This window comes from Eurosta solidaginis, chromosome 2 (genome assembly GCF_040869045.1).
Source record: "Eurosta solidaginis isolate ZX-2024a chromosome 2, ASM4086904v1, whole genome shotgun sequence".
NCBI lineage: Eukaryota > Metazoa > Arthropoda > Insecta > Diptera > Tephritidae > Eurosta > Eurosta solidaginis.
In genome coordinates, this window is record NC_090320.1 from 151305029 (window position 1) to 151316050 (window position 11022).

Consider the following 11022-nt stretch of genomic DNA (forward strand, 5'->3'; position numbering starts at 1 on the left):
AGACGTGAAGAAGATATAGAACCAAATCAACTATCAAGGATGAGGCAGTTCTTTTTGACGTTGATTTTATAAGATTGACCATTCATAGGCATAGGGTTGCCAGGTAAGGGGCCACCGAAAATTAGGTGCGTCGGTGGCCAAGGATTTGAGGGTGGGATAAAGCACCGGGCGTCGCAATAACACCCGCGGCGCCCCGTATATATATTCGGCCCTTTTCCTTTTTATCCCCTTTTTAGCATTTTTTTGATTTTCAGCGTTTGGTAACCGGTCATGTCCGGTTCGGTAAAATTTTTTTTGCGTTTATTTTTTTTTAATTTTGAATTTGAATGTTTTAACGGTCTGTCCGTGGCATCCGGTTCAACCGGATGTCGTTTTATTTTGCATTTCCAGCGTTTTGAATTAGTTCTGCGCTGTTTGACCATGGCGCAGGACGGTAAGGTTGGCAAGAATCCCGCCCAGCCGACATGACTAGCCAAAGAGCACCACTAGATCATGCCGACTGCCTTCCTTACTGCTCCATTAAATATGCGAATCCATAACAGATGGCGCCCAACGTGACACCTGAAGCGCTGGTCGCGAGGGTCATTCCGGGTCAACTTGTGAAGTTGACCATCCCACCAGTCCGAGGTGAGCAGGCGCAGGAGAAGCCACCTGCGTTGCGGTGGGATGGTTGACGGATCAAGTTGTCCGGAGTGGTCATCGGGGGCAGTGGCCGAAGGAGCCACGGGACTTAACGTCAGACCTCCGAATTTTTGTATTCACCCGATGAGGCAGTGCTGCACGCACTTAATTGTTTTTTTGTAATTGGGGTTTTGTTACCGGATATTATCCGTTAGTCGGCTTTTGTACATATAAGTCCGCTAATAGGGGTTTTTATTTTTTTTGAAACATTAAATTTTTATAACTTCTTTTATCTGCCGAATTTGTATTGTCTGGTGTCAGTGTGTGTGTGAATAGTAGGATCCCATCTCAGCCCACGTCTCAGGTGGTACCACAGAATACCACATGGATTGTGACGGGTTGAGCTGGGATTCAAGGCGGCACCCTTTCCTGTCCCACCAGTCTGGGGAGCGGGTATTGAAGACGCTCCACCCATAGCGGTGGAGGCAGGAGGAGTGTCCAGGGCGAATGACGGGAGGCCCCAACACCCCCAGCCAGCCCCACTAGCGCGTCCCTGGAGACCGCCTCTGCGTTGCGGCTGGGTGTGTTGGGACCAACCTGTGTGTGTCTGGGGCTGACCCTAGTGGCCCCAACCAGTCTCGCGAACCCTTTTTTATGTAACAAAATTTTTTTTCAGATACCATGTTCCTTCTAATGATGGGATGTCAGCATTCCCTTCACCACCTGTAGTATATATTTGCCTAATCGCTTTTTTCCAGTTTTCGAATCTTTTTTTTTTGTGATACGATTATCGAACCAGTAATTTTAGTATTTATTCTCGCGAATTTTTTTTTATTCCCTCGCACATTTCTTTTATATATATACTTTTTTTACCAGTCATCGTCTATAATATAGGGTGAAGGGCGGGGTGAATTTTGACTTTTTTTGTAGCCCCTAATTGCGTTGCGTTTTGCTTTAGATAGAAGTTTTTTTTTCACACCATTACTTAAGCTAACAATTTACAAATTTTGTTTTCCTTAATATAAAGTCGCATGACCAATCGTTCGGGCGAATGCCCACCAGAAACACTTCTTCCGGGAGTGATTGCAACTTTTTTTCCCAATTTATAAATTGATTTTTTTAAACCTACAAATTAAATTTTTTTTTTTTTTACCCTGTCTGGGCGTTTTGGCGGTCGGGGACATCTCGCCCAGTAATCTCCCCGAGCAATGATATTATAGGTTTAATGGTAATTTCCGATCAGTTTTATTAATTTATATGTAGTTTTTCAGCTTTACTGATCTATTAGGGTCAAGTGCAAATAAAATGCGATTTATTCCACCATTTAGGAAGTGGAAGGAGTAGGGTCTGCGGTATACTGCGCTGATCGAGAATTAAGCAGATCCTACAGGCTGCCGGATTACTGTAGCGTTTTCCAAGCGGAAATATTAGCCGTAACCAAAGCAGTAGAAACCCTGGAAGAGAACAACTTAAGCTGCAACTGTGTTAACTTTTATATTGACAGTCAAGCAGCAATTAAGGCAATAATCTCGCATAGCACAGCATCTAAATGCGTGTTAGAGTGTAAGCAGTCTCTGGAGAGAATCGAGACAGGGAGAAGCATACATCTATATTGGGTCCCAGGGCATATGGGAATAGATGGGAATGAAAAAGCGGACGAATTAGCTAAAAAGGGCGCATCCCTTGAAGCTTGCTCCGTAGACGTCCCAATTAGATTGGGCGAGATTAAGCGAAGGCGAGAGGTGCACATGATCGACCAAGCAGAAAAGGCGTGGGTTCAAGCGCGGGGCTGTAAAGTGTCGAAGATTATGTGTAGGTCTTACAACCTTAGACTAACACAGTTGCTTCTATCATTAAAAAGAGAGGACTGTAGACTCATGACGGGTATTCTGACTGGACACTGCCTTCTGGCGTCACATGCCTTTAAATTAGGCTTGGTCAGTGATAGCAGGTGTAGGAAGTGCGGGTTGGAGGAGGAAACGATCAAGCACGTTCTGTGCTCGTGCCCTGCACTTGCCAGGCTAAGACTCCAGCTATTAGGAGTGATACAGCTGTCAGATCTAGAAGCAGCAAGTGGCTTAAGTCCTAGGAAGCTTCTAGTATTTGCCAAGAGGACGGAGTTATTTTATAACATAGGTCCTGGTTTTTGATAGGGTTTTTCAGTTTGGTCGTTAAAACAAACTTCTGGTAACACTACGGACTCAATCAGTCTATGTGAGGTCCTCATGGACCGGCCAGTTCAACCTACCTACCTACCATTTAGCCCAACGTTTCGATAATTATCCTTATCTTCTTCAGGGGCGGTCTATATTTGTTTATAACAAAATACAAAAGACAAAAACAACATTAGAAATAAAATTACACGATCCAAATTACATAGTTTCAAACAAAGTATTGCACAATTATAAATTTCAATTTTATATGAAATATTCCTTCACAAACAATTATTTATATTCACTCACATTGGTATTTAAAAAACGATTTTATTATTACTTTACAAACAAATTTTTTAATGCTACCATCACTATATGGTAAACTTGTCAAACTAAAACTAATTATCTGTCATAGGCATAATAAGTAAGTCGCGGCTATGTCTTGTGTATCTTCATTCTTGTTCATTGCCTTTTCTCTGTTTTGCATTATTCTTAGGCTCTCGAGTGTGTACCTTGTTCTTTCTCTCGTCTCTTTGTCTATTATTTTTGTTGTTGTGAAATCTACTGTGCGTTTGTTGTTTACCGCGTGTTGTGATAACGCCGTGTTGTTCTTTTCTTTATCAAATATAGACCGCCCCTGAAGAAGATAAGGATAATTATCGAAACGTTGGGCTAAATCGTGGAATAAATCGCATTTTATTTGCACCTGACCCTAATAGATCAGTAAAGCTGAAAAACTACATATATATATCATAGGTTGTTCACACGCGTACTCACCGGGAACCGTGAACAGCATGGCAGTCCACGCTTGTATTGGACTAGCCTTACGGAGTTTGGACTAATTCTCTTTATCAAAATGTCTACACATATATGTTTTTTTTTGCCTTTCTGTGGGGGCGATAACCACTAGATCCATACGGAGTTTGGACGAGTTCTCTTTTACCAAAATGTCTACACACATATGTTTTTTTTTGCCTTTCTGTGGGGCGATAACCACTAGAACCATACGGAGTTTTGACGAGTTCTCCATAACAAATGTCTAATTGCCGCAAAGCCATTTAAACTAAGAAACAAAATTAATTAAAAAATTGACTTAACTTTTTTTTTATGGACCTTGTTGCCCGGCTGGCTTCGCGGTAGAACTTTTGGGGTTAGTCGTGCCCCACGTTGCTGGCATCGAAGGTTCCTGGTAGTCGCTTCCCACAGATGAACGGGTTTCCTGTTCGCTTTATCTTCAGGTCTTCAAAGCAAAGCAGGTTTGTTATGGTCCACTTGGGAGAGTCACCCTTGGAACGTACCAGTTGGCTGATGATAGGAAAAAGGTTAGGATTCACCCTCACTTATGTCTGCCTGGGGTGGTTAAAACAAAATCTTGTTAGTCTCGTGCGGGTGGCAGCGCCAAAAATTCCCATGACATTGCCGAATTTTCAATAACACCTGGCTTAATTGTGTAGGTGGCTCATCTCATCAGCTGATTTTATTCATTTCATTGTACTGGCATAGAGATTGTCAAAAGGAGATAGCGAACGCAAAATGCATCCGATGCATGGGCAATTATGCACTGTCGTTGTGGTAAAATTTTACCTAAATTAGCGCACGACGTTCCCACAACATACAAAAGTTGCAAAGTTTTACGCTTTCTCTTCGTTCCACCTAACGTCAACACAAAGGTTTGACAGCCGGAACGCGACATGTATAAGGCTGTAGGGATGAGCTAACCATAACAACAAACCAATCGATAATCGCCGCCACAGTTAGATAACTGCGTTTTTCCATCGTTGAATGGAAGAAGAAAAAATCTTCGACGATATCATCACGTGTGTGGAAAAATTTTGCAAGAGAGATGGTGGAAAAACTCGGCGTAGCAAGCAATTCGTAGTTTCGTTGAAGTAATTGGCACTTATTAGAAACTTTGCGTGTAGTTCGGTGGCGTAAATTTGGCGCGGCGCTTTGCAAAACTTCGTTAGCTGAAAAGAATTCAATAAATAAAGAAAGCGATATAAAATAAGATAGTGCGACAAAAGCGGCACAGTTTTCGCATATTGGCGTTAGAAATGTGTGGAAAAATAACCGCAATTCACTTCTGTAAGGAGATGCGGCTAATGCGTTGATAGAAAACTAAATCACAGCAGTTTGGTGAAGGGTGCAAGTTTTCATTGAAAAACAAAGGAATCGTGCTAAAATCTTAAATGTGTCTGCTAGACTTTACATAAGCATTTATTTTTCTCCGCTCATGAAAGGGGGCGACTGTGTATATGAGAAAGTTGCACGTTTTTTCTCTTGGTCTGCAATAAAGCCATAGTTGCTTACAAACTAATTGTCGGCCATAACAATACTACAGAGAGTTTTAAACTAACAACGAGCACTCATTCATTTCGGCAGTAGATACAAAACTGGACGACGGCGCAAAAAAAAATTTTTAGGAACCGCGCATCATCAAGCATGCTCTTTAAGTGTGCTTAGCGCAACCACCACCAACTGCGCCAACCACCATCGCAGTTCCCATAACAACCGCTTCGACGCCCAACCACCACCAATAGCGCCAACGAAACCGCGCGCTGGCACCATTACTGCGTGCAACACCGCGCGCAACCACCGGCAACGCCCACCCAGACGCACGACAACCGCCGGACTTACCACCAACAGCATGGCCGCCGAACATAGGCCTGCTGCAACACCACCTTTTACAACAACACCAGCAGGGCCGCCAAACATAGGCCTGCTGCAACGCCAGCTTTTACAACAACACCAGCAGGGCCGCCAAACATAAGCTTGCTGCAACACCTACGTTTACAACAACACCAGCAGGGCCGCCGAACATAGGCCTGATGCAACGCCAGCTTTTACAACAACACCAGCAGGGCCGCCAACCATATGCCTGCTGCAACATCACCTACTTTAAAAACAACAACAGCAGGGCCCCGAACATAGGCCTGCTGCAACACCAGCTACAACAACAACGACGTTCGAAACATGGTGAGTTCGTTCCGTAATACGGACAAAGATTTATTAGTTTTTATTTATAATCGAATAAGTAATTGTATACGGCATTCTTTATAAAAAACCCATATTTTAAATAGCGATGCATAAAAGATTACATTTATATTTCCCTCAACACTTGCAGCAGACCGCAACACAGTAAAACGACGAACAATTTTTTTTGGTATTCAGCTTATGTGATGTAAGAGGAGTATACAATTTTCCAAGCCTGACAGGATAAAGCTCGTTTTCGATAGATTTAGAAATTCAAAGCCCTTAGCACGAACTCTATTCCGCTGAGTTCATTGATTGTGCTGTAAAACTGGTAGGGATTAGCAGATTTCAAGACCGTATCGACAATTTAATACATGTTGAAAGACAATTTTGTTAAAGCCGAACGACATCACATAAGCAGGGAGCGGTTAGTTATAATTACTGCACTTTATGCTGCTTCAAGTTAATTTTGTTGCGATAGGTGATCTTTTATGAATCTCCTCCATTATTACCATTTATGAAATTTAAGAATATGCCTTTACATTTTAGCTGCCCAGACAAGTGCTTCCGGTTTAGCTGTAAGATTCGCCAAAACTTACCTCAGGTATTGCCAAAAGCGTAACTCTGAACAGTGGGACAAAGATCTTTGTTTTGCTTCTAAGTCTAAAGCATTGAATCTCTTAGAATGAGCGTTATTTTCTCCCAGCATAGGGGTAAATGTAGTAATAAAGCAGGTGACTGAGTAAGCAATAAATCGTCAGTAGTAATATTGTATACGATAAGACCAATATTAATACATTATTATTTTTTTTTTTACCTTATGCCTCATAAAGGTATAAACTAAGGTAACAAGTACAACCGATTAATTTTTTTAGTGAACTTTTGTGGTGCAAGGGCATACAATTAAACCAATCCAAGTAAATTACCTGAAATAAAATAAATTTGAATTAAATAGAACTACGCTACACTGAATTAAGCTAAATAAAATAAAGGCACTTGCAGTAAAATTAGCTAAATCTTCAGAAAACCATAAATTACAATAGAGTCAAGTAAAATAAAATAAGCTAAGGTAGTATCTATTGGGTAAAATTAGAAAATAACAAATATATCTTACTACGTACTACATATTGGGTAATACATAAAATTTAAAAATTTCCTTGTGCCTTAGGGGTCTTTTATCATATTTTTGAATAAGCCTTAGTATAGGCTTAGTTGTATTGTATTTATTGCCATGTCTACACATAGTTGTGGCAATCATCGACGATTATATCAGAACGTTTGTCTTACAAAGTCAACATCAGAGCAGACTAATCAATTTTCTCAGGTTACACCTTTTTTTCTGATTAAGCCATTTTATTCACTAATGAGACGTGAAGAAGATATAGAATCAAATCAACTATCAAGGATGGGGCAGTTCTTTTTGACGTTGATTTTATAAGATTGACCATTCGGTAGTATAAATCTTCAGGAATTTACATAATACTTATCAAGTATATATATTGTCTAAGTTTTTTTCCCAAATATAATGAATCTTAAATAAACTTGTAAAGTGAAACGGGAATGCTGATGTTCTGTTTCATTTAGAAGGCATAGGGTTTCCAGGTAAGGGCCACCGAAAATTAGGTGCGTCGGTGGCCATGGTGAGATAAAGCACCGGGCGTCGCAACAACACCCGCGGCGCCCCTATACATATTGGGCCTTTTCCTTTTTCTCCCCTTTTTTGATTTTCAGCGTTTGGTAACCGGTCATGTCCGGTTCGGTTAAATTTTTTTTTTTTTGAAGTTGAATGTTTTAACGGTCTGTCCGTGGCATCCGGTTCGACCGGATGTCGTTTTATTTTGAATTTCCAGGGTTTTGAATTAGTTCTGCGCTGTTTGACCATTTCAAAGGAATGATAGGAATTTTTTCTGTTTATGGCGCAGGACGGTAAGGTTGGCAAGTTCCCCGTCCAGCCGATATGACTGGCCACAGAGCACCACTAGATCATGCCGACTGCCTTCCTTACTGCTCCATTAAAGATGCGAATCCTTAACAAAAAGTACGCAATTCTTTCTTCAAATACCAGAATGGTACAATTTCTCTACTGATTTTACCCACAAACAAACAAATGGAAATTGGAAATGAATATATAGCTAAACCAAAGCGGATAAATATAATAAGAGCCACCAATAACTCGCTGGAAATTTAAAAAATTGGTGCCTAATGTTTTCTATGAGGGACATTTTTAATTGTCTCGCATTTATCCATGTCGTGTAGGCACCTTATGCAAATGTGATTTTTGGAAAGAGAATTAATTAATTAATTAAATACAGTCTGAAAAATAAATACAAATACCCCGATCGCCCCCTCACCACCCGGATCCGCCACTGGTCGCAAGTAAAGAAGTCCATCCAAAAACCACTTATTGTTAATGGCAATGTATAAATAAATTAAATAATAAATAAATAAATAAAAAAAATAAAAACACAGGCTGATGGTGTAATAGAAGCACGAGGTTTATTTTCAAATCCTACAATTATTAAAGAACTCTGCGGGGAAGCCGAAACATCGATGGAATGCGTGCAGCAATGGTTGGATATTGCCACACGTGCTGATGATCACATACATATTCAATGTTTTCATCACCATTTTACATTTATGTGGAGCAGTCATATGAAAAGGAAGCTGAGCTTGGAGTTCAACAATTTTAGGAGCAAGCAACAAATATTTGAATTTTGTGAGGAACGTTATGGCTTAACCCTTTTGCCCCTACTGGGACAATACGTCCCAGCAAACTTCAAATATGTGTATAACTTTTAGTTTTTATCCAATTACGCATTGAAATGTGCCCAATAAAACCTTGAAGCCTTCTTTGATGATCAGTAACCGCGTTTCGTCATTATTTACATCAAATTTCCCGTTACGCAATATTTTGCACAGACATGTCGCGAAATTTCATCAGTAACGCGTTGTATTTCAGTGTGAAACGTCTATCTGGTACCGTTTTTATTCGTAATATACCGCTTGCTTTAAAATTTAGGTGTGAATAAATATTAATCCTTTGAAATTGGAAAGAAATTATAATGAACAAAGTAAGTTTTTTATATTTATGACTGCATTGGGACATATAATCCCAATAATGCATTTGTGTGGGATAATAATATCCCAATATTTGTTTATACCTTTAGATGTGTACAAATTTTTGGCCCTTTTGGTATTATTGGGACTTATTCGTCCCACCTATAAATGTTAATAAATGTTATTGGGATTATATATCCCAGGATAACGGTAAGGATTCAGGTATGCCAAACATCTTATATTTTAGTCATATTACAGGATTAGCTGTCGTAATGATGAAAACACCGCCTGATTTCGAAAAAAAACTCAGGGGTGAAAGGGTTAAAGCCCCACACAGAATCGTATTGTAGTCCCTTAGAATATACTAAGTGTATACATCCTCAAATAAATCACCAGATGTGCTCACTTGGAATGAGAATTCGGATGGTAAATTTTTCAATGAATTCAAAGATAAGGTGTCTTCACCTAACGACGAAATTGATTTTGAATTAGAAGGCAGCTTTTTCACACTACTAGACTGATAATTATATAATAAAAATTTGTATAAAAGAGGTGCTAAACTTATGTCAATAAGAAATATCGAGTAAAATGAAGTTTTTTACAGAACCTGTCTTAAATTTAAAGAGTCACCATTATGTTTGGTTTAGCTGATGGTGTCTATTGTGTTAAAAACGTTTCTTCTCCTAATCTGAAAAATACCATTAAAAATTATGACCTATATTATTGGCACTTAAGGAGTAGAAGGTTCAATGAGGTTGTTGTTGTTGTTGTAGCAGTGCTACGCCCCATCCAATTGGCGCGACCGATCACAAATTGTCATCAATATCCTCTAACGGGAGTCCAAGGAAACTTGCTGTTTCAACAGGGTGGATCATAGTGAGAGGGGTGTTAGAGGCGTTGGTTCCAAAATACAATTGAAGTGATTGTTGGAGTGATGTAGGGACACATTGCAAGCAGGACATATATTTTGTATGTTGGGGTTGATTCTGGATATGTAAGAGTTTGACCTATTACAGTACCCAGATCAAAGTTGAGATACAGTGTTCTCAGGTGCGCTATTTCCTCATAATGCTTAAGACCCTGGGAACCTCGTCAATCAGATGTCTGTTGGGATGCCCAGTGTTCGGCCTGGTTGCGTCTGAAAGCGGCAGTGAGGCGCACACGGGTCGATCTCGGAGTGGATGGTTCACTCAAAAAGAAATAAATAAGAACACATGAGGATTTTTTCCTCGTTATAATATATGATTTAATTCAAGTGAAAAGAAAAAGTACAGTGGTTATGATGTAAATTTACCTTTACGTACAAATGCTGGCGGTGATGATCCTGGGCGACGTGAACTGCTTGGTGGTCAATCGAGAAAGAGTCCGGTTGTCCCGTTGATGACAACCGCTAAGCCGCGAAAAGGTCCTCTGGTATTAAGGAGGGGAAAAGCCACACACACAACCACCCCCAAATATACGTCCATGGGTGCTGACAACCTACACACACACACATGTATGTGTATGAAACGCATGCATGTGCATGCATGCACACAAGTCCGGCGTGAGTGTGGGTGGCTGGAAATATTATTAAAACATTAGGGAGGAGCGCCATCAATGAAGTGAAAGTTAGGCATTCGGCCTAAACATGCCGCCCCCCTTGCGGTACGCAACCTCAGAGTCCTCCAAGGATCACCGGCCGTAAAGAAGAGGAAAAAATAAAAACTTATAACTAACTTAACCTAACGACGGCCAGTCCGCCGGCTTGGAAGCACGCACGATGAGTTGCATAACGTGCATGATTGATTGCAAATGCCTCGGTCATTCGCCACTCTTCCCGTCCTGGTTAGAGGTTGACGAGCTATGGTTGCCTAAAACTAGGGATAAAGAAAAGCAGGAAGAAGATATATGTATGTGTTGATATTTCTTGCCGTTTAAAGAAAGACTCAATTTATTAAACAAAAACCTACTATTCAAATGTATGAACTTAAATAATAGGCTAACATGTTGAAGACTTCAGACTGGTTAAGTGTGAAGCAAAAAAAAATTTTTTTTTCACTCCATGAAATTTATATTGAATATCAAACGTGGAAATGTGCCTGAGTATTTAAATAAAAATATAGCATTAGGTGAGCAAATTCACAACGTAAATACGAGGACCAAACATAATTTCAAATTGCCGTTTTTTAGAACTGAAATTGATCAACAGAATACTTTCTACAAGGGTCTGAAAGGTCTG

The 11022-nt window shown here is 40.1% G+C and overlaps 1 pseudogene; it reads left to right on the plus strand.

The window, feature by feature from the left end:
• The window catches only part of LOC137241696 (tRNA-dihydrouridine(20a/20b) synthase [NAD(P)+]-like), a 33605-nt pseudogene extending 24309 nt beyond the window's left edge, over positions 1 to 9296 (plus strand).
• The last annotated feature ends 1726 nt before the right edge of the window (positions 9297 to 11022 follow it).